Raw genomic sequence first — 22,948 nt, 5'->3', positions numbered from 1 at the left:
GTAATGAGTATATAATATGTGTGGGTACAGTAATGAGTATATAATATGTGTGAGTACAGTAATGAGTATATAATATGTGTGGGTACAGTAATGAGTATATAATATGTGTGAGTACAGTAATGAGTATATAATATGTGTGGGTACAGTAATGAGTATATAATATGTGTGGGTACAGTAATGAGTATATAATATGTGTGGGTACAGTAATGAGTATATAATATGTGTGGGTACAGTAAAGGCGTAAGATGGAAATTACAGCTAAACACAAACACCGCAGCAATGTAAAAACAGCCTTGGTCGCTAACGCTAAAAAATTGGTACAACAGTCAGGTCACTACGGGGTTAAATACGGTAAAAAAAAAAAGCAGCAAACCTTCTTCTTGTTTAAAGAGAACTGGAGGTTGTGGATGTCACATTGTGTTTCTTGTGTAGAGTGGAGCTATAAATAGTTCAGTATTGTTCATATAAAACAGTAGATAATACATAAACACTAAAGAATTCCTCCTGTGATTTCCTGATCTATTTATAACTTAATCATTACATTTGCTTACACTTTGCCTTAACCTTATAAATGTCACTCGCCATAAACCAAAAGAAAGCAATTTTGTTTTCAGAATTGTGCCTATTGGTTGTTTGATACATTAAAGTTTATTTAAAAAAAAAAAAAAGTTTTCTGAATGATTGTGCATATTAGTTGTTTGAAACATTAAAGTTTTATTGAAATAGAAAAAAAAAATTGCAGTGGAGGTCACATGTTTCCTGTCTAGAGTGGAGCTCCAGTGTTCTGTTGTTCCCCTCCCATTTACTTCCTGTGCAGCTGCTGCTGGGTGAGTGAGTCAGGCTGTGTGTATTGTGTGATAAACGTTTTAGTCACTTTCTGGTCTTCTTACATAGTTTTATAAATGTTGTCCTTTTAATGTATGTTATTTACCTGTTTGTGCCAGGCAATGGGATAGTAAGTGCTGTTCAACTCTGTGCTAGTGAAGGGTTAATACACACTGTGCTGCTCTCTGTACTAGTAAAGGGTTAATACACACTGTGCAGCTCTCTGTGCTAGTGAAGGGTTAATACACACTGTGCTGCTCTCTGTGCTAGTGAAGGGTTAATACACACTGTGCTGCTCTCTGTGCTAATGAAGGGTTAATACACACTGGGCTGCTCTCTGTGCTAGTGAAGGGGTTAATACACACTGTGCTGCTCTCTGTGCTAGTGAAGGGTTAATACACACTGTGCTGCTCTCTGTGCTAGTGAGGGGTTAATACACACTGTGCTGCTCTCTGTGCTAGTGAAGGGTTAATACACACTGTGCTACTGTCTGTGCTAGTGAAGGGTTAATACACACTGTGCTGCTCTCTGTGCTAGTGAAGGGTTAATACACACTGTGCTGCTCTCTGTGCTAGTGAAGGGTTAATACACACTGTGCAGCTCTCTGTGCTAGTGAAGGGTTAATACACACTGTGCTGCTCTCTGTGCTAGTGAAGGGTTAATACTCTGTGCTGCTCTCTATGCCAATGAAGGGTTAATACACACTGTGCTGCTCTCTGTGCTAGTGAAGGGTTAATACACACTGTGCAGCTTTCTGTGCTAGTGAAGGGTTAATACACACTGTGCTGCTCTCTGTGCTAGTGAAGGGTTAATACACACTGTGCTGCTCTCTGTGCTAGTGAAGGGTTAATACACACTGTGTAGCTCTCTGTGCTAGTGAAGGGTTAATACACACTGTGCTGCTCTCTGTGCTAATGAAGGGTTAATACACACTGGGCTGCTCTCTGTGCTAGTGAAGGGGTTAATACACACTGTGCTGCTCTCTTTGCTAGTGAAGGGTTAATACACACTGTGCTGCTCTCTGTGCTAGTGAGGGGTTAATACACACTGTGCTGCTCTCTGTGCTAGTGAAGGGTTAATACACACTGTGCTACTGTCTGTGCTAGTGAAGGGTTAATACACACTGTGCTGCTCTCTGTGCTAGTGAAGGGTTAATACACACTGTGCTGCTCTCTGTGCTAGTAAAGGGTTAATACACACTGTGCTGCTCTCTGTGCTAGTGAAGGGGTTAATACACACTGTGCTGCTCTCTGTGCTAGTGAAGGGGTTAATACACACTGTGCTGCTCTCTGTGCTAGTGAAGGGTTAATACTCTGTGCTGCTCTCTGTGCCAATGAAGGGTTAATACACACTGTGCTAGTGAAGGGTTAATACACACTGTGCAGCTTTCTGTGCTAGTGAAGGGTTAATACACACTGTGCTGCTCTCTGTGCCAGTGAAGGGTTAATATACACTGTGCTGCTCTCTGTGCCAGTAAAGGGTTAATACACACTGTGCTGCTCTCTGTGCTAGTGAAGGGTTAATACACACTGTGCTGCTCTCTGTGCTAGTGAAGGGTTAATACACACTGTGCTGCTCTCTGTGCTATGACAGGGTTAATACACACTGTGCTGCTCTCTGTGCTATGACAGGGTTAATACACACTGTGCTGCTCTCTGTGCTATGACAGGGTTAATACACACTGTGCAGCTCTCTGTGCTAGTGAAGGGTTAATACACACTGTGCTACTTTCTGTGCTAGTGAAGGGTTAATACACACTGTGCTGCTCTCTGTGCTAGTGAAGGGTTAATACACACTGTGCTGCTCTCTGTGCTAGTGAAGGGTTAATACACACTGTGCTGCTCTCTGTGCTAGTGAAGGGTTAATACACACTGTGCTGCTCCCTGTGCTAGTGAATGGGTTAATACAAAGTGCAGCTCTCTGTGCTAGTGAAGGGTTAATACACACTGTACAGCTCTCTGTGCTAGTGAAGGGTTAATACACAGTGTGCTGCTCTCTGTGCTAGTGAAGGGTTAATACACACTGTGCTCCTGTCTGTGCTAGTGAAGGGTTAATACACACTGTACTGCTCTCTGTGCTAGTGAAGGGTTAATACACACTGTGCTGCTCTCTGTGCTAGTGAAGGGTTAATACACACTGTGCTGCTCTCTGTGCTAGTGAAGGGTTAATACACAATGTGCAGCTCTCTGTGCTAGTGAAGGGTTAATACACACTGTGCTGCTCTCTGTGCTAGTGAAGGGTTAATACACAATGTGCAGCTCTCTGTGCCAGTGAAGGGTTAATACACACTGTGCTGCTCTCTGTGCTAGTGAAGGGTTAATACACACTGTGCTGCTCCCTGTGCTAGTGAATGGGTTAATACAAAGTGCAGCTCTCTGTGCTAGTGAAGGGTTAATACACACTGTACAGCTCTCTGTGCTAGTGAAGGGTTAATACACAGTGTGCTGCTCTCTGTGCTAGTGAAGGGTTAATACACACTGTGCTCCTGTCTGTGCTAGTGAAGGGTTAATACACACTGTACTGCTCTCTGTGCTAGTGAAGGGTTAATACACACTGTGCTGCTCTCTGTGCTAGTGAAGGGTTAATACACACTGTGCTGCTCTCTGTGCTAGTGAAGGGTTAATACACAATGTGCAGCTCTCTGTGCTAGTGAAGGGTTAATACACACTGTGCTGCTCTCTGTGCTAGTGAAGGGTTAATACACAATGTGCAGCTCTCTGTGCTAGTGAAGGGTTAATGTACACTGTGGCCCCCAAAGTGCACATTATCAGCTCTGCTTTATCTAGGGGCGCCCAGTAACTAATAACCCCACATAGTTTGCCTTATTTGTAGGAGCCAATCTGACCTTGTTACTGAGTAGACAAAGGGTTGCTATATTAGTTTGTTAGCGACACTTGTATTGTTTTACATGATCTTATCACCCTGCTCAGACTAACTAGGGGCAGATATGTAGCAGGGTCAGATTTAAAGGGACATTACACCTAATATATTTATCTCATTATTCAGAACTGCACAATGTCACTTATAGTATTATGTATGGGGACTGAGGCTGTAACAGAAATATCTCGGTGTAACATTACACTATAGTGGTCTGACATTGTGCAGTTCTGTATCTAGTACTAAAGACACCAGTACAGGCATTGCATTTTATTTTCTATTGATGTGCAAGGGGTTTGCACTTGGCGCTACCAGTGTGTGCATTAATTACTGGCAATATTATAAAGCTCCCCCCATGGTGTCTGGCTCGTGCCATTTGTATAGCTGCAAGTATTGTGTGTTACGTGACATGGCTGCTTTGTAGGGAGGAACCGTATGGTACAGTAATTGTGAGGGGGGAGGGTTATGCAGTGAAAGTCAAGTTAGAAGTCAAGGGAGAAGTCAGAGGAGCTTGCACTTGGCGCTGTGAGACTAAACTCTTAAATACAATGCGCATGCGCAAAAGACGTACACGAGCTTGCTCGACACGGAGCAGTTATTTTCAACAGAGCGTTCATTTAGGATGACGTCCGGGAAATTTCAAATCGGCCGGAGTATGAAAAGTAAGTGATTTTGAACAAAAACCATATATGCATTAAACATGGGCTACAGGAGGTTTACATTAAAATGAGCTACTACATAGGAATAAGTCATTATAAATGTTGTGTTGACTGTCCCTTTAATGATTCAGATAGGGCGTGTCTTTTTTTTTTTTTTTTTTTTTTTTTTTTTTTAATTCTTTATTTATAATCCAACAGAGTAGATATAATACAAAAACAGCATTGGCTTTTCCATTCCAAGCCGCAAAAGAGGTCTTAAAAAAAACAAAAACAGCAATAATACCTGCATAATGTATATTCACATAGACAAAAAAGAAATGAAAAGACCAATCCAGATCTGGAAGAAACTAACCTCTATTAATTATGTAAATATACTCTGTTGGTGCTTTTTATTTTATTCTCCAAAAAACAACAAAAAAAAAAAAGGGGGGGGGGGAAATCCCCTTTACCCGATCTCCCTCCGCATCTCCCTCCGGCCGCCTACCAGTTTCCTAGCAGGACTGTTTCTGAGTGTCGAAATGGAAAAATTATGTGATTTATTTCAGTAGTGGGAAATATCTTTAGAAATATTGCCCATTCGCTAAAGAATTTCCTAATATCTTGTTCATTGTCTATATTTGTATCCCTTTGCTCAAGTATGCATTGTTTTTTCATGCAGTTCTTTACTTCAACAATACTTGGAAGTGCTCGACTTTTCCATTTTTTGCAGATTAAATACCTGGTAGCCAGAATAGAAGAGATTACTACTTTTTCATTGACTTGCTTACCAGGTTCCCTATTTACACAGAATACTATTTGAAGAAATGTTAAAGTCACAGGAGCTATCTTTAATACAGTTTTTAGCCAGTATTCTAATTTGAGCCAGAAATTTCTTATTTTAGGACATGCCCAGAACATATGCGTTAAATCTGCTGCAGGATATGCACATTTGGGGCACTTATTAAATCCAAAATTGCCACATCTGAGGCCCCTCCCAGGTGTAAAATAAGCTCTATGAAGAAGTTTAACCTGTGATTCACGCCAGGTGGCAGAAAGTGTGGTCTGGGCAATTTTATTTAATGATAATTGAAGCAGCTTTGGTTCAACATTGCCCTGAGGGATTAATGTGTTCCAATCTGCTGCCATTTTGAATAAAATTGGAAGACCTTTACTAGCATTTAGGAAATGATAACAAGGAGCTATTGACATGTGTCCATTCCTGGCTAATACAAGCCAGTCTTCCAGTTTTCCTAGTCCCCAGCTCCAACCCCTTTCCTTAGTTATTTCCGAGACAAAATGCCTTGCCTGCAGATAAGCAAAGAAATCTTTGTTAGATTAAATTCCGTTTTTTAATTCCTGAAACGCATATATGCATTAAACATGGGCTACAGGAGGTTTACATTAAAATGAACTACTACATAGGAATAAGTCATTATAAATGTTGTGTTGACTGTCCCTTTAATGATTCAGATAGGGCGTGCCATTTTAAACAACTTTACTATTTGGTTTTATCATCAAACTTGCTTTGTTGTTTTGGTATTCTTTATTGAAAGCTAAACCTAGGTAGGCTCATATGCTCATTTCTAAGCCCTTGAAGGCCACTTCTTATCTCGGTGCATTTGAGAGTTTTACACATCTAGATAGTGCTAGTTCATGCATGCCATATACTGTAGATAACATTGTGCTCACTCCCATTGAGTTATTTGAGTCAGCACTGAGAGAAGAGGGCAGTCTGCAGAGGCTTAGATGCAAGGTAATCACAGAGGTAAAATGTATATTAATATAACTGAGGTAAGGAGCAGTCTGCATAGGCTTAGATACAGGGTAATCACAGAGGTAAAATGTATATTAATATAACTGAGGTAAGGAGCAGTCTGCAGAGGCTTAGATACAAGGTAATCACAGAAGTAAAATGTATATTAATATAACTGAGGTAAGGAGCAGTCTGCAGAGGCTTAGATACAGGGTAATCACAGAGGTAAAAAGTATATTAAGAGATTCATACTCAGTGGGAGAATAACTATTTTCATTAAGATGAAATTTTTAGATAAAATGATCAGAAATGAAGCCCATCTTTGTAACCTAGTTTGTATTTCCTTAAATATCTATCTGTAATTTAAAGGGACAGTAGAGCCAAAATTAAACTTTCTTGATTCATATAGGACATGCAGTTTTAAAAAACATTTCTATTTACTTTTATCATCAAATTTGCTTAGTTCTTTTGGTATTCTTTGTTGAAAGCTAAACCTAGGTAGGCTCATATGCTAATTTCTAATCACTTTAAAGCTGCCTCTTAACTTAGTGAATGTTGACAGATTTTAAAAACTAGACACCGCTAGTCCATGTGGGCCATAAAAAGATAACATTGTACTCACTCATATGGAGTTATTTATGAGTTAGCACTGATTGGCTAAAATACAAGTCTGTCAAAGGCACTGAGATAAGGGGGCAGTCTGCAGAGGCTTAGAAACAAGATAATCACAGAGGTAAAACGTATATTAATATAATCATGTTAGTTATGCAAAACTGGGAAATGGGTAATAAAGGGATTATCTATCTTTTTAAAATATAACAATTCTGGAGTAGACTGCCCCTTTAAACACAGATTTAAGTGCTTTTTCTATATGGTTACAACAGATCATACTTTGGCCGTGTTTTCATTGCGGTGGTAAAGTTTGGAAACTGTTGGTATCATAAAAACTCTCCGTAGACTTTAATGGCGATAAATGTTTTTATTACTTAGTTTTCACAATTTACCACCTCAATGGTATTTAGGTCTTTGTGTTTTACAGCTGACAAAGCCCTTTATGACAATAACATTAGTTTGTATAAATGTATATAATGCACTATCATTTATATCAGGAGTTTATAGAGGAATAAAATATCCACACACATATTAAAACTTTAAAAAATAAAACTTGCTAATTTGGCCTATTGAATTCACTACCTGTACTCAAAAATAAATACTTAAGTAATAGATATTGAAAAGCTATGTAAACAAGGGCCAACAGAAGACATTATACCCCTTGAGGTTAGTAGGACTAATGTGTAATAAATGTTCATTATAAATTGTTCTTTATAAATAAAGGGCTTTGGTTTACAGACAGAGATAAGATAAGGAATAATTTTTTTTTATTTTTTTTTTTTTCGTTTTCAAAAGGCTTTATTGAAAAATAACCAAATCAATACAACTTATGTACTCAAAAGCAAAAAGTCTGTTGCACAATATGGAGACTCACATAGACATCTGCGTTTCAAAACATGAATGCAGATTAAATCTCTACTCCTACATAAAATGTACATACAGAACAGTACAAAGTCAAGTGGGTGATGAACACCCGCAAGAGGTGAAAAAGAAGGGGGGGGGGCAGCACCTAGGTGTATTACAAAGCTATCCTATGTGACCAGTTAGTTTTGTAGGTAGTAGACCAGTTTTCCCATATAAGTACAAAGTCTAGCTTGTTAAGTATAAAAAAGACATTACGCTCCATAGCATTGATGTAGGCCATGATGTCTAGTATAGTTTGCCAACCCGGGGGACAGTCCCTCTTTCAGGCCCTTGCTATGGCCAGTTTAGCGGCCGAGAAGAGGTAGATACAAAGTTAACTTTGGTATTTCAGTAAGGGGTGAAGCCCTAGATGTAATAGTGCTATTTCAGGTGTTTTTGGGACTCTGATACCTAGTCTGGACAGTGCTGAGAAGACCATATTCCAGAACGGCCTAAGTTTCAGACAGCCCCACCAGATATGCGGAGAGTCGCCCAGTTGACCGCACTGCCTCCAGCAGAGAGGCATAGTGATTACATGTAATTTGAATAATCTCATGGGCACGAAGTACCAGTGGGAGAGCACTTTATAGTACGTCTCAACGATAGTTGTGCAGTGAATAACTTTAGAGGTAAGGTCAAAATACCAGGACCACACTTTTGAAGGGTAGGGGGTACCTAGGATGTCTTCCCATTTTTAAGATAGAAAATAGTCAATATCACTGTCCAGCACCTCCTTATTACTCACGTGCAAGCTGTAGGGGCCTGCAACCCCAAAGAATCAAAGTAATAATAGAATGCCAGCCGCACTGTGAACTTGAGATACAAATACTCAACTTTATTAAAGCATAGAGGGAACAGAAAAAGACAACGTTTCGGGCTGTCTGCCCTTATTCATGTCATAACAGGTAATACCCAAAATGCTCACCTTTATACACAAACACAGGGGGTTTATTTAATCATTTCATTAACCTTTTCATTAACTCCTTCATACTTTTTGCAGAGTTTACTTATATTATATCCCCACCTAGTGGTGTCTAATATATTTACATTAAAAAACAAAACAGAACATTGTGGCAGCGAATATCTACACAAATAAATTCCATTCCATATCCCTATTCATTCCTTTTGGACACATAGAATCTAATTTATAGATCCAGTGTGCTTATCACCTATTAAAGGGACAGTCTAGGCCAAAATAAACTTTCATGATTCAGATAGAGCATGTAATTTTAAACAATTTTCCAATTTACTTTTATCACCAATTTTGCTTTGTTCTCTTGGTATTCTTAGTGGAAAGCTAAACCTAGAAGGTTCATATGCAAATTTCTTAGACCTTGAAGGCCACCTCTTTTCAGAATGCATTTTAACAGTTTTTCACCACTAGAGGGTGTTAGTTCATGTGTTTCATATAGATAACACTGTGCTCATGCAGGTGAAGTTACCTGGGAGCCAACACTGATTGGCTCAACTGCAAGTCTGTCAAAAGAACTGAAATAAAGGGGCAGTTTGCAGAGGCTTAGATGCAATATAATCACAGCGGTTAAAAGTATATAAATATAACTGTGTTGGTTATGCAAAACTGGGGAATGGGTAATAAAGGGATTATCTATCTTTTAAAACAATAACAATTCTGGTGTGGTCTGTCCCTTTAAGATAAAGCTCTTTATTACCTACCCTTCTTAAAGGGGCAATGTGTTTAATAATCTGAAACCTAAGTTGAGAGACAGAATGACTAGCTTCAATAAAGTGATGAGCCACTGGGGCTCCTTATCCTTACGTCTTATTGCCGATTTATGCTGTATCATTCTGTCTCTCACTTTTTGGGTCATCTCGCCCAAGTAAATAATCCCAAATGGACATTTAATTACATAAACTACATAAGTAGTATTACATGTGTGAAATCCAGAGATTTTACATTTCTGACTTGTAAGGGGATGTGTGAATATGTCTCCTTTAATCATACTATTACAATTTGAACATGATAGACAAGGGAAGCAGCTATTCCTCTTAGATGTAATATATCCTGTGTTATCTCATTTATTGCTACCTACATCAGCCCTCACCAGTCTATCTTTAATATTGCAAGACCTTCTATATGCTGAAAGGGGATAACTTTTAAAAACCTAATGTGATGGATGGCAATCCCTCAATAAATGCCAATGTTTCCTCACAATCCCAGAAATACCTTTACTTAACACATTATACTCAGAAACAAAAGCCTTTCTGTTTTGTCTTTGTTTTCTCCCTTCATTTATTTTGGGTCTCAATACCTCTGTTCTAGGTTTTTCATGGACTTGGTGCTGATGAACGCTCACTCCTGGAGAGGGCACTATCGTTCTGTGATAAGGTAAAATTTAATTTTTTTTGGATCTGGAACAGGATTTACAAAGGTTCTACCGGAATTTAAAGTTAAAGTCATTCTATGTACAGCAACATATGATGGACATTGGGACTGTCAGTAATTCCAATATCATGAAAGTGAATAGTATAAATAATACTGACAATGATGGTTGTCTTAGTATAAAATCAGTGGGCTTAAGGAACAAGAGTAATTTCACACCCAGTAACTACCATAGTAGCGTGGATAGATTTATTGATTTAGTCAATAACTATATTGAAGCATTAAAATCAAAACAGAAATCGTTAAGGTTTAATAGAAATATGTCTAAATTGGAATATGCAGCAATGGATAATTTAAAGAAAAACGGATATCATTTGCAAACAGGCAGACAAGGGCAGGGCCACTGTTCTTTTGGACAGGGAGTACTATGTCCATGAAATATTAACACAGCTTAACAATAACAGTGTATACGAAAAATTGACTAATGACCGCACAAGATTAATTAAGAAAGAAATGTTTGGGTGCGTGGAAAGAGCTGAAAATAATGGCATTATAGATTCAGACACCAAAAAGTTTCTGCTGGTAGAGGATGCTAATATTCCTGTATTTTACACGCTCCCAAAGATTCATTAAAATAGATCTACACCACCTGGGAGACCAATTGCGGCTAGTACTAACTCTGTATTTTCAAACGTTTCCATCTTTTATAGACAAATTATTACAACCATATGTAGTAAAATCTATGTCATACATAAAAGATACTAGTGAGTTCTTGATGAAATTGGAAAATCTAGATATTGCTTCCAATAAATGTATATTGTATACTCTAGACGTAACTAGTTTGTATACATCTATTACCCACTCTAGAGGGTTAGGAGCTACAAGGAAGACATTGTCCTCTACTAATGATTACGCTATTACCCAACAGGAATTTATCATAGAGTTATTAGAAATTGTTCTCTATTACAATTATTTCTTATTCCAGGACACATTTTATATGCAGACAGGGAGCTGCCATGGGATCCAATGTCACCCCTACCTATGCCAATATATACATTAACCAATTTGAAGAAAAGTTTGTTTTTGAAAATTAATTATTCCTACTATGTGGCGCCACCTGGTGGCGTTACATAGATTACATTTTTGGCGTGTGGTGGGGGTGACATTGGATCCCTGGAGAAATTTGTATCTACCCTTAATGCTGCTACATCCCATATTAAGTTCACATTGACACATACGGCTAGATTTAGAGTTTTGTCGGTAACGACCCGCGTAGCTAATGCATGCTTTTTTTTGGCCGCACCTTTTAAATACCGCTGGTATTTAGAGTTCACAGAATAGCTGGGTTTTCAGTGCGTTAGGCTCCAAAAAGGGAGTGTAGAGCATAATTTACCGCCACTGCAACTCTCGATACCAGCGGTGCTTACGGACGCGGCCAGCTTCAAAAACGTGCTCGTGCACGATATCCCCATAGGAAACAATGGGGCAGTTTGAGCCGAAAAAAAACCTAACACCTGCAAAAAAGCAGCGTTAAGCTCCTAACGCAGCCCCATTGTTTCCTATGGGGAAACAGTTCCTAAGTCTGCACCCAGGGCCGCCATCAGGGGGTGACAGGGGTGACTCCTGTCAGGGGCCCAATGGGCTAGGGGGGCCCCATGAGGCAAGAACTAAAAAAAAAAAAAGTTTTTTTTTTTTTTTTTTTTAATTTTGGCAGCCACCAGTGGGTACTACAGCAGAGTGCTGATTGAGCATGGGAAATGTTATTACAAGGAGTAAAGTATTAGCATTTGAGAGGATTTCTGAGTGTGCACTAAACCACTAAGCACAGTGTTAGACAGACTTGGCATTTTGTTTGTAGAGCGTGTGCCTGAGTCAGACGACTGATCACTTTCATTTGCAGAGGAGGTAGGAATTACTTAGCAAATGTTTTTTTATTTCTTTGTGCAATTTAAGATTGTAACTTCAGTATGGTAGTAGTTGTATGGTGGGGCCAGGGGTCCATCAAAACACATTTTTTAGCAGCAGTGTATTTATGATTATTTGACAATGCTGTAGAAATTCTATATTTAAAACCATGCAGAAATTTTTCCTCCTCAATACACAAATGATATATATTACATTCCAGTTTACTGCCCCTTTATGCAAGGACTTTCCAGATACAAGGAGGCATTTTATCTAAGATTTTTACATCTGCATAACATGTTATACTCTCAGACTAAGATTGCTCAGTGTTGGAATGAGACAGGTTAACTTAAAACTGTTCAGTTTACTCTACAGCTGACTTAATTTTGAAATGCATACCAACAAGCTTAAATCCTGCATTTAACCAGATCTAATGGTATGAGTACCACAGCTTAGGTTCCACCAAGACCATATAGAGTACAGTATTTTCAAAATCCACAAGTATTGGCAGAGTTACGTAGTCTCTGCCCTGTCCAAGAAGTCCCTGCTGCTCCTTGGGCCCCAATAATAAGAATATCACTGTTGTATTTACATATACATTCCTACTTACATATAGCTTGTTAGGGGTTGAGATTTTATATCATTTAAACATTAACTTGAGGTTGCGCTAATGTATGATTGTTTTCAGGTCTCCCTTGTGGGACCTGGACTGGAACTGTCTTTTTTCCTCGAGCCTACATCTGAGCACACTGTAATTTCATATTGTTCATAATCTGTATAATATTTGGTATCTTCCAGAGTTTCTCTAAGCGGGTTTAGCTTGAATTTGCAATTCCTTTAACTTTTGATATGGTACTACAGTGTTAGCGATAACCTTATAATACCCATTTGAAGCTCATTTAAGATTAGTTTAAGTTCGCAACCCCTTTATTTTATTTTATATTTAGTGATTGGAACCATGTGGCATGTCTTCCGATTATCCCCAGTTATCAGATCCCATGAGTGGATCTTTGTTTTGCAGAAGGCACTAACGACCTTATTTGTTAAAATCAAGAAAAGAGGCATTGATGAAGGGTAACATTGTATTTGGGTCTACATATTGTTGACGGATATTTTACTGTATGTGACTATAGTCCTGTATTACTGCTCTGGAATGTTATCCTTCTCTCTGGGATTGTTGTACTTGTTTTTTTTTTGCCTCAATAAAATAAATATTTAAAAAAAAATAAAAAAAAAATCCACAAGTATAGCTGACAGATGGGAACATTTGTACACTATATTTGAAGTGGTGCTCTTGGTTGGGGAAAATATCAAACAAACATATGTCAACCTATTAAAAGTACTTTTCTTCATCTAGCCATCTACCTAGATCATTAATGTACAATTTTGAATTCACAGAATTATTTTTGTTTGCACATTTATAAATATGATTCTTTAAAAAGTGATCTCTTAATTTCTGCATTTTTTTTATCATGCATGTCACACACTGTTGATTAAGGGGATGCAAGGTGCATAAATGTTTCCTCCTGTGAGTGTTTCTGTGGGTGTCTATTTATGTCTTTGTGCTTTGGTTTGTGTCTCTATGAGTGTGTATGTATTTTTTTCGGTTGGTATCTCTGTGAGGGTGGGTGTGTATGTCTTTGTGCATTTTCTGTGGATGTCTGTGAGGGTGTGTGCATATGTCTTTGAGCTTTTTCTATGGGTGTCTCTGTGAGGGTGGGCGTGTGTTGGTCTTTGTGTATTTTGTCTGGATACCTCTGTGAGGGTGGGTGTGTATGTCTGTGTTTTCTGTGGATGTCTCTGTGAGGGTGTGTGTGTATGTATGTCTGTGTTTTCTGTGGATGTCTCTATGAGGCAGTGTATTTTCTGTGTATGTCTTTGTGTGTTTTCTGTGGATGTCTCAGTGAGGGTGTGTATGTATGTCTTTCTGTGTTTTCTGTGGGTGTCTCTGTGTGTGTGTGTGTGTGTGTATGTCTTTGTGTGTTTTCTGAGGCTGTCTCTGTTGGTGTTTCTTTGGGTGTATGTGAAAGTTTGAGTTTGTGTGTGTGTCCTTTGTCTGTTCCTTTTTAGGACATTTTGACCTTACTACTGATTATTCACATCTTTCTACAGACTTTGAGACTAATGAGACCTTTCCGGAAGTCACCAATCTACCATTTAACCTTTAAATTATTGTTTAGGCAGTTCAAGGCCCTTCCTTTCAGCCACTGCATGCTGTTGTCATCATTTAGTTTGCATCTTCCTTTACAAAAAGATAATCAGAACTCCATATTTTGTTTTCTAAATCTCCTTTTTTTTTACAAAACTGTAGTTTACCTCATTACTTGTCAGGTCAATGTAAACAAGTGCTAAGTGTCTGTTTGGTTGTGTGTGTCTGAGTTTCTTTGTGTGTTTGCTAGAGTGTCTATATGTGAATCCTTGTGTGAGTGTGTGTGTGTGTGTTTCAGTGTATGTTACTACCTTTACAGCATTTCCAAGTTTAAATAGACAATTAAGAATAAAGTGCATATACATTTTAGTCACTTGGTCAAAAATTGCACATGTCAAAGGAGGGGGGGGGCCCTGATCAATGGTTAAGTCAGGGGCCCCAAAATTTCTAGTGGCGGCCCTGTCTGCACCTAACACTCTAACATGAACCCGAGTCTAAACACCCCATACCTTACAATTATTAACCCCTAATCTGCCGCCCCCGCTATCGCTGACACCTGCATATTTTTTTTAACCCCTAATCTGCCGCTCCGTACACCGCCGCAACCTACATTATACCTATGTACCCCTAATCTGCTGCCCCTAACACCGCCGACCCCTATATTATATTTATTAACCCCTAATCTGCCGCCCCCAACGTCGCCTCCACCTACGTACAATTATTAACCCCTAATCTGCCGACCGGACCACACCGCTACTATAATAAATGTATTAACCCCTAAAGCTAAGTCTAACACTAACACCCCCCTAACTTAAATATAATTTAAATCTAACGAAATAAATTAACTCTTATTAAATAAATTATTCCTATTTAAAGCTAAATACTTACCTGTAAATTAAACCCTAATATAGCTACAATATAAATTATAATCATATTGTAGCTATTTTAGGATTAATATTTATTTTACAGGCAACTTTGTAATTATTTTAACCAGGTACAATAGCTATTAAATAGTTCATAACTATTTAATAGCTACCTAGTTAAAATAATTACAAAATTACCTGTAAAATAAATCCTAACCTAAGTTACAATTAAACCTAACACTACACTAGCAATAAATTAATTACATAAAATACCTACAAATAAATACAATGAAATAAACTAACTAAAGTACAAAAAATAAAAAAGAACTAAGTTACAAAAATTAAAAAATATAAATATACAAACATTAGAAAAATATTACAACAATTTTAAACTAATTACACCTACTCTAAGCCCCCTAATAAAATAACAAAGACCCCCAAAATAAAAAAATGCCCTACCCTATTCTAAAATTAAAATAGAAAAGCTCTTTTACCTTACAAGCCCTGAAAAGGACCCTTTGCGGGGCATGCCCCAAATAATTCAGCTCTTTTGCCTGTAAAAAGAAAACATATAATACCCCCCCAACATTACAACCCACCACCCACATACCCCTAATCTAACCCAAACCCCCCTTAAATAAACCTAACACTAAGGCCCTGAAGATCTCCCTACCTTGTCTTCACCACGCCGGGTTCACCGATCGATCCAGAAGAGCCTCCGATGTCTTGATCCAAGCCCAAGCGGGGGGCTGAAGATGTCCATGATCCGACTGAAGTCTTCATCCAAGCGGGAGCTGAAGAGGTCCATGATTGGGCTGAAGTCTTCTATCAAGCGGCATCTTCAATCTTATTTCTTCCGGATCCATGGTCATCCCGCCGACGAGGAACATCCATCTTCACCGACGAATGACGGTTCCTTTAAGGGACGTCATCCAAGATGGCGTCCCTCGAATTCCGATTGGCTGATAGGATTCTATCAGCCAATCGGAATTAAGGTAGGAAAATTCTGATTGGCTGATGGAATCAGCCAATCAGATTCAAGTTCAATCCGATTGGCTATTCCGATCAGCCTATAGAATGCAAGCTCAATCTGGCTGATCGGATCAGCCAATCGGATTGAACTTGAATCTGATTGGCTGATTCCATCAGCCAATCATAATTTTCCTACCTTAATTCCGATTGGCTGATAGAATCCTATCAGCCAATCGGATTTCGAGGGACGCCATCTTTGATGATGTCCCTTAAAGGAACCGTCATTCGTCGGGAAGTCGTCGGTGAAGATGGATGTTCCGCGTCGGCGGGATGACCATGGATCCGGAAGAAAGAAGATTGAAGATGCCGCTTGATAGAAGACTTCAGCCCGATCATGGACCTCTTCAGCTCCCGCTTGGATGAAGGCTTCAGTCGGATCATAGACATCTTCAGCCCCCTGCTTGGGCTTGGATCAAGACATCGGAGGCTCTTCTGGATCGATCGGTGAACCCGGCGTGGTGAAGACAAGGTAGGGAGATCTTCAGGGGCTTAGTGTTAGGTTTATTTAAGGGGGGTTTGGGTTAGATTAGGGGTATGTGGGTGGTGGGTTGTAATGTTGGGGGGGGGGGTATTGTATGTTTTTTTACAGGCAAAAGAGCTGAATTCTTTGGGGCATGCCCTGCAAAGGGCCCTTTTCATGGCTGGTAAGGTAAAAGAGCTTTTCTATTTTAATTTTAGAATAGGGTAGGTCATTTTTTTTATTTTGGGGGTCTTTGTTATTTTATTAGGGGGCTTAGAGTAGGTGTAATTAGTTTAAAATTGTTGTAATATTTTTCTAATGTTTGTAAATATTTTTTTATTTTTTGTAACTTAGTTCTTTTTTATTTTTTGTACTTTAGTTAGTTTATTTCATTGTATTTATTTGTAGGTATTTGTATGTAATTAATTTATTGATAGTGTAGTGTTAGGTTTAATTGTAGATAATTGTAGGTATTTTATTTAATTAATTTATTGATAGTTTAGTGTTAGGTTTAATTGTAACTTAGGTTAGGATTTATTTTACAGGTAATTTTGTAATTATTTTAACTAGGTAACTATTAAATAGTTATTAACTATTTAATAGCTATTGTACCTAGTTAAAATAAATACAAAGTTGCCTGTAAAATAAATATTAATCCTAAAATAGCTACAATATAATTATAATTTATATTGTAGATATATTAGGGTTTATTTTACAGGTAAATATTTAGCTTTAAATAGGAATAATTTATTTAATAAGAGTTAATTTATTTAGTTAGATTTAAATTATATTTAACTTAGGGGGGTGTTAGTGTTAGGGTTAGAATTAGCTTTAGGGGTTAAAAAAATTATTAGAGTAGCGGTGTGGTACGGTCGGCAGATTAGGGGTTAATGCTTGAAGTTAGGTGGCGGCGATGTTAGGGAGGGAATATTAGGGGTTAATACTATTTATTATAGGGTTATTGAGGCGGGAGTGAGGCGGATTAGGGGTTAATACATTTATTATAGTAGCGGTGAGGTCCGGTCGGCAGATTAGGGGTTAATAATTGTAGGTAGGTGGAGGCGACGTTGGGGGCGGCAGATTAGGGGTTAATAAATATTATGTAGGTGTCGGCGGTATTAGGGGCAGCAGATTAGGGGTACATAGGGATAACGTAGGTGGCGGCGGTGTGCGGTCGGCAGATTAGGGGTTAAAAAATTTTAATAGAGTGGCGGCGATGTGGGGGGCCTCGGTTTAGGGGTACATAGGTAGTTTATGGGTGTTAGTGTACTTTAGAGCACAGTAGTTAAGAGCTTTCTGGGCTAACGCCAGTTCATAAAGCTCTTAACTCCTGACTTTTTTCTGCAGCTGGAGTTTTGTCGTTAGATTTCTAAAGCTCACTTCAGCCATGACTCTAAATACCAGAGTTAGAAAGATCCCATTGAAAAGATAGGATACGCAAATGACGTAAGGGGATCTGCGGTATGGAAAAGTCGCGGCTGGAAAGTGAGCGTTAGACCCTTTCCTGACTGACTCTAAATACCAGCGGGCGGTAAAAACCAGTGTTAGAAGCCTCTAACGCTGGTTTTGACGGCTAACGCCAAACTCTAAATCTAGGCCATAGTGAAATATCTGTACTTTTTTTAGATACTCTAGTATATAAGGAAGGACATTTTTTATATATAGGAGACGGATTGTAACAGTTTGTTGCACTTTATTAGTGCACATCTGGAGATCCTACTTAAGTCCCTTCCATATAGTCAATTATTGAGAGTGAGACGTATTGTACAAGATGCCTCTTTAATTAAAAATAGATTAAGTGAGATGGGAAATACATTTATTGTAAGGGGTTATCCTAAGTCTAATATTCAGGAAACTATTGAAAAAGTCCATGAAATTGCTAGAACAGAGGTATTGAGACCCAAAATAAATGAAGGGAGAAAACAAAGACAGAAAGGCTTTTGTTTCTGAGTATAATGTGTTAAGTAAAGGTATTTCTGGGATTGTGAGGAAACATTGGCATTTATTGAGGGATTACCATCCATCACATTAGGTTTTTAAAAGTTATCCCCTTCCAGCATATAGAAGGTCTTGCAATATTAAAGATAGACTGGTGAGGGCTGATGTAGGGAGCAATAAATGAGATAACACAGGATATATTACATCTAAGAGGAATAGCTGCTTCCCTTGTCTATCATGTTCAAATTGTAATAGTATGATTAAAGGAGACATTCACACATCCCCTTACAAGTCAGAAATGTAAAATCTCTGGATTTCACACATGTAATACTACTTATGTAGTTTATGTAATTAAATGTCCATTTGGGATTATTTACTTGGGCGAGATGACCCAAAAAGTGAGAGACAGAATGATACAGCATAAATCGGCAATAAGACGTAAAGATAAGGAGCCCCAGTGGCTCATCACTTTATTGAAGCTAGTCATTCTGTCTCTCAACTTAAATTTCAGATTATTAAACACATTGCCCCTTTAAGAAGGGTAGGTAATAAAGAGCTTTATCTTAAGAGGTGAAAAGCACACTGGATCTATAAATTAGATTCTATGTATCCAAAAGGAATGAATAGGGATATGAAATGGAATTTATTTGTGTAGATTTTCGCTGCCACAATGTTCTGTTTTTTTTTTTGTTTGTTTTTTTTTTAAATCTTTTTTTATAGCAAAATAAAAAAAACAACTCTTCAATACAGATTAAGATTTAAACATTACATCCAACAATACATCTAGCTAACAAGAGTCTGAATATTCAAGATAATAATCGATCTTATTTGGAACCATATTACTAAACTAACTAACAATATTAGTGTTTAATCTGCATATTAATTAACCACCGTTTTTTTTTTTGTGTTTTTTTAATATATCAATATTTCCAATTATACGTATCAAAGGTGTCACATGACGGAGTGTCATAAAAGACAACATTACCTAATCTGCATAAGATATGTACATCCTAACATAGGGGAAAAAAAGCAAACAAACACATAACAAAAATAAGAACAAAACAAATCAAATCAAAAACAGACCCACACAACACAAAAAAAAAAAAGAAAGAGGGGATTCCCCCCTCCTCTTCCCCTCCCCGCCTACCCAGACCCTCGCCCTGCACCTCAACCCCAACCGCCTACCACACCCTCACTCACTCCCATCTACCCAGTATTCAGGGAAGTGTCCAGCGTATATATTTGTTTAGACATATAATGAATTACTAAATAGTTTAATCAATTTCTTTTGACAGGCTATTGGTACTGATCTGATGAAATTCTCCCATTTCCTGAAAAACATGGGTAAATGTTCTTCATTCGGATATGGCATAATAAATTGCTCCATCGTATACTGTGTAATTAATGCATTTTTAAGATAGGCAAACTTAGTTGCTGAGCGAGCCATCCAATGTTTTAGTATAAGGTTAAGTCCGCATAATACGATGGTATTTATAAGTTTAAAATTTTTAACCACCCCTAGAAATTTAACCAAGAAGAATATCTCCATAGGATCCCACTGATGGTCCAAATGGAGAATTGCATTAATCCAGTAATTAGTTTTTTTCCAAAACTGTAGAATTTTAGGGCATTGCCAAAAACAGTGGAAAATATTTGCTTCAGCAGCCCCACATCTTGAGCAAAGTACCTTGGTTTATACCATTTGGACACAATTCCTGGGGTGAGATATCTTTGGAGACAAACTTTGATATGGGATTCTCTCCAAGAGGTTGGAACCCATGTTTGTTGTATTATTTTGAAACGCTTAATAATAATCTGTTCATTTATATCTGGAAACCATTTTTGCCATTTTGCTACCATATCATTGACCTGCAACCTAGATGTTTTCTGGTTTAACAATAAGTATAATGGCGCGATTGAATGAAGTCCATTTACGTAACTAACTATCCTATCTTGCAATTCGCCCAGCGACCAATTTACGCCATACTCAAGAAAAAGTGACAAACTTGAAGATACGCATAGAATTCACGTGACTAAAGCGCAAATTTATCACATAGTTCAATAAACAGTATTGGGTAACCATCTGTTCACATAATTTGACTCATATATTTAAGCCCTTTTCTTTCCCAAACTTTAAAAATCTTATTTGACATCCCAGGGCCAAAATTGGGATTACCACATATGGGTAAATACTGGAATACAAACGGAGAGTACTCCAAGTCAGTACACAATCTTTGGCACGCAACTATTACATTCTTAAATAAGCCTAAATAGAATACATTTGAGGGGAGTGCAGTCAAAGAACAGAGTAATAGCGCCTTTAGTTGAAAGGGTGCCACTAATTGCGATTCCCATCTAAATGAAGAAATTTGGTCTTTTTCATTTATCCAATCTATTGCAAATCTGGCGGAATTAACCAGATTATATGCTTGGATATTGGGTAACGCTAAACCTGCGGTTAATTTGGAGTTCATAAGTCGGTAAGAAACAATACGTGGCTTTGCATTATTCCATAGGAATCTAGTGCATGCCTTATTGTACTTAATGACATCTTTCCCATGCATAATAATTGGCATGTTTTGAAGAATATATAGGAATTTAGGGAAGATAATTGTTTTGATCATATTCACTCGGGCTAATAATGAAATAGGTAAGGATGTCCACTCCTCCAGTTTCTACATACAATGTCGCAAATATTGTATATAGTTTAGCTCATACCACTCCTCTGGGTTTTTGGTAAGTCTGAGACCAAGGTATATAATTTGGTTTACTTCCGCAAAGGGGTGGATAATTCTAATTGCCGGATTTCTATATAACCATAACAGTTCTGATTTCAGAATATTCACCTTATACCCCGAAATTGCTCCAAATTGTGTAATGATGTTCTGAAATATTGGGAGTGACTCTTTCACGTTAGACATAAATAGCAGTAGGTCATCCGCATATAGCATCAAGACCAATTTATCACCCGCCCAGTAAATGCCTTCTAATTCTTGACGCAGCAAAATCGCTAAGGGCTCTAAACATATATTAGAGAGCAACGGAGAGAGTGGGCATCCCTGTCTAGTCCCTCTGTATAATGTCAAACGTTGCAAAGTCATATTATTAATAATGATTGCCGAGGTAGGGGAACTGTAAATAAGTCTAATATAATTACTGAAATGACCGGAGAACCCAAAACGACCTAATGCATAAAATAAAATGATCCCAGCCAATATGGTCAAAAGCCTTCTCGGCATCGACCGTTAATATAGCTTTATCCTGTAACCCATAAGGTCTTATATTTATTCCAAATGGCCTCTATAAGAATCGGGACTTTCCTCATGTTTCTTACCAGGTTCCGACCTGGCATAAGTCCAGACTGATTTTCATGGATTAATTCTCCATTATGAGGCTTCAACCGATTAGCTAAGATTGTGGCCAACATCTTGTAATCAGTATTTAAAACTGAAATTGGCCTGTATGAGCTTGGTAGTTCAGGGTCTTTATCTTTCTTCAGGATTAAGGAGATGTTAGCCGCCGCAAAATATGGTGAACAAGCAGAACCTTCTAAGAAATATAAATTAAATAGTTTATTCAGTATTGGTAGAGTTTGAGTCTGTAAGATTCTATAAAATTCTATAGGCAGCGCGTCTGGCCCAGGCGCTTTATTTGGCTTGATAACGCACAAGATTTCCTCATCAGTAATAGCAGCATTGATGGTATTCAGAGCTTCTACTGAGAGTTTTGGTATCTTAATCTTATTCCAAAATTCTATCTTTTCAGGGATATTAGGAGACTCTGCTTTATATATTTCCTCTCTCTCTATATCCGCCTGATTAGTATATCTATTTGGGCCTTGTTTAATTGCCGGAATGGCCTGTCTTGTAGAGGTTTTAGCAATCCTAGCTAGAAATTTGGCCGATCTACCGGTATGTCCCCCATATAGTGCTTTTAGTCTAAGATCTTCTTGGGCACTGTTCTGTTTGATATGTATATCCCGGAGTGACTTTGCTCTCATATACTTGTCCCAATGTAATTTCATAGGATTATCTAAATAGATACGGTAGGCATTTTTAAACATGTTAGCTAATTGCCTGCCTATTTGCCCACATTTCCTCTTCCAATGTACCATGTAATTTTTAATCTCCCTGCGTAACACAGCTTTAGCTGCCTCCCAATACACTTCAATTTTACTCAGATGCGTTACATTATTTTTAGAAAATTCTGCCCACTTTTGTCGTAACCAACCCTGAAAAATGATATTATTGATGAGATGTTTAGGAAAATAAATATAATTACCTTTACTCAGATTTCTTATATTGGAATTGCAAGTCAATGATATGGTCGCATGGTTCGAAATTACTATGTCTTCAATTTTGGCTTCCCAGCTCCACTTAAGCAGTGACTCTGAAATTAGAAAATAGTCAATTCTGGACAATGTTTGATGTACTTGAGACATGCAAGTATATGCACGTCCGTCTGGATTCTGAACCCGCCATATGTCAACAAGACCCAAATGGGCACAAAACTTTTGTAAAATACTGACTTTCCTATCCCTAGAGTTTATAGCTTTCTTTTTAAGGCTGTCCAAAGTAGCATTTGCTAGTAAATTGAAATCTCCAGCAATAATAAGATTTTGTCCTATGTAGCTATGTAGTTTAACTGTTAAGGAA

At 38.0% G+C, this 22,948-nt stretch overlaps 1 protein-coding gene across 1 annotated transcript in view; it reads left to right on the top strand.

Moving 5' to 3' along the window:
• The first annotated feature begins 808 nt into the window (after nucleotides 1-808).
• The window catches only part of LOC128659735 (oocyte zinc finger protein XlCOF26-like), a 43,882-nt gene continuing 21,742 nt past the window's right edge, over nucleotides 809-22,948 (top strand). The window contains exons 1-2 of the mRNA XM_053713315.1: nucleotides 809-827; nucleotides 9,890-9,955. The gene's annotated coding sequence lies outside the window, so the exon portion shown is untranslated. The remainder of the gene's footprint in view (nucleotides 828-9,889; nucleotides 9,956-22,948) is intronic.

This window comes from Bombina bombina, chromosome 5 (genome assembly GCF_027579735.1).
Source record: "Bombina bombina isolate aBomBom1 chromosome 5, aBomBom1.pri, whole genome shotgun sequence".
Classification (NCBI taxonomy): Eukaryota; Metazoa; Chordata; class Amphibia; order Anura; family Bombinatoridae; genus Bombina; species Bombina bombina.
The sequence above is the reverse complement of the archived record's forward strand: the minus strand, read 5'-3'. Positions and strand labels throughout refer to the sequence as shown.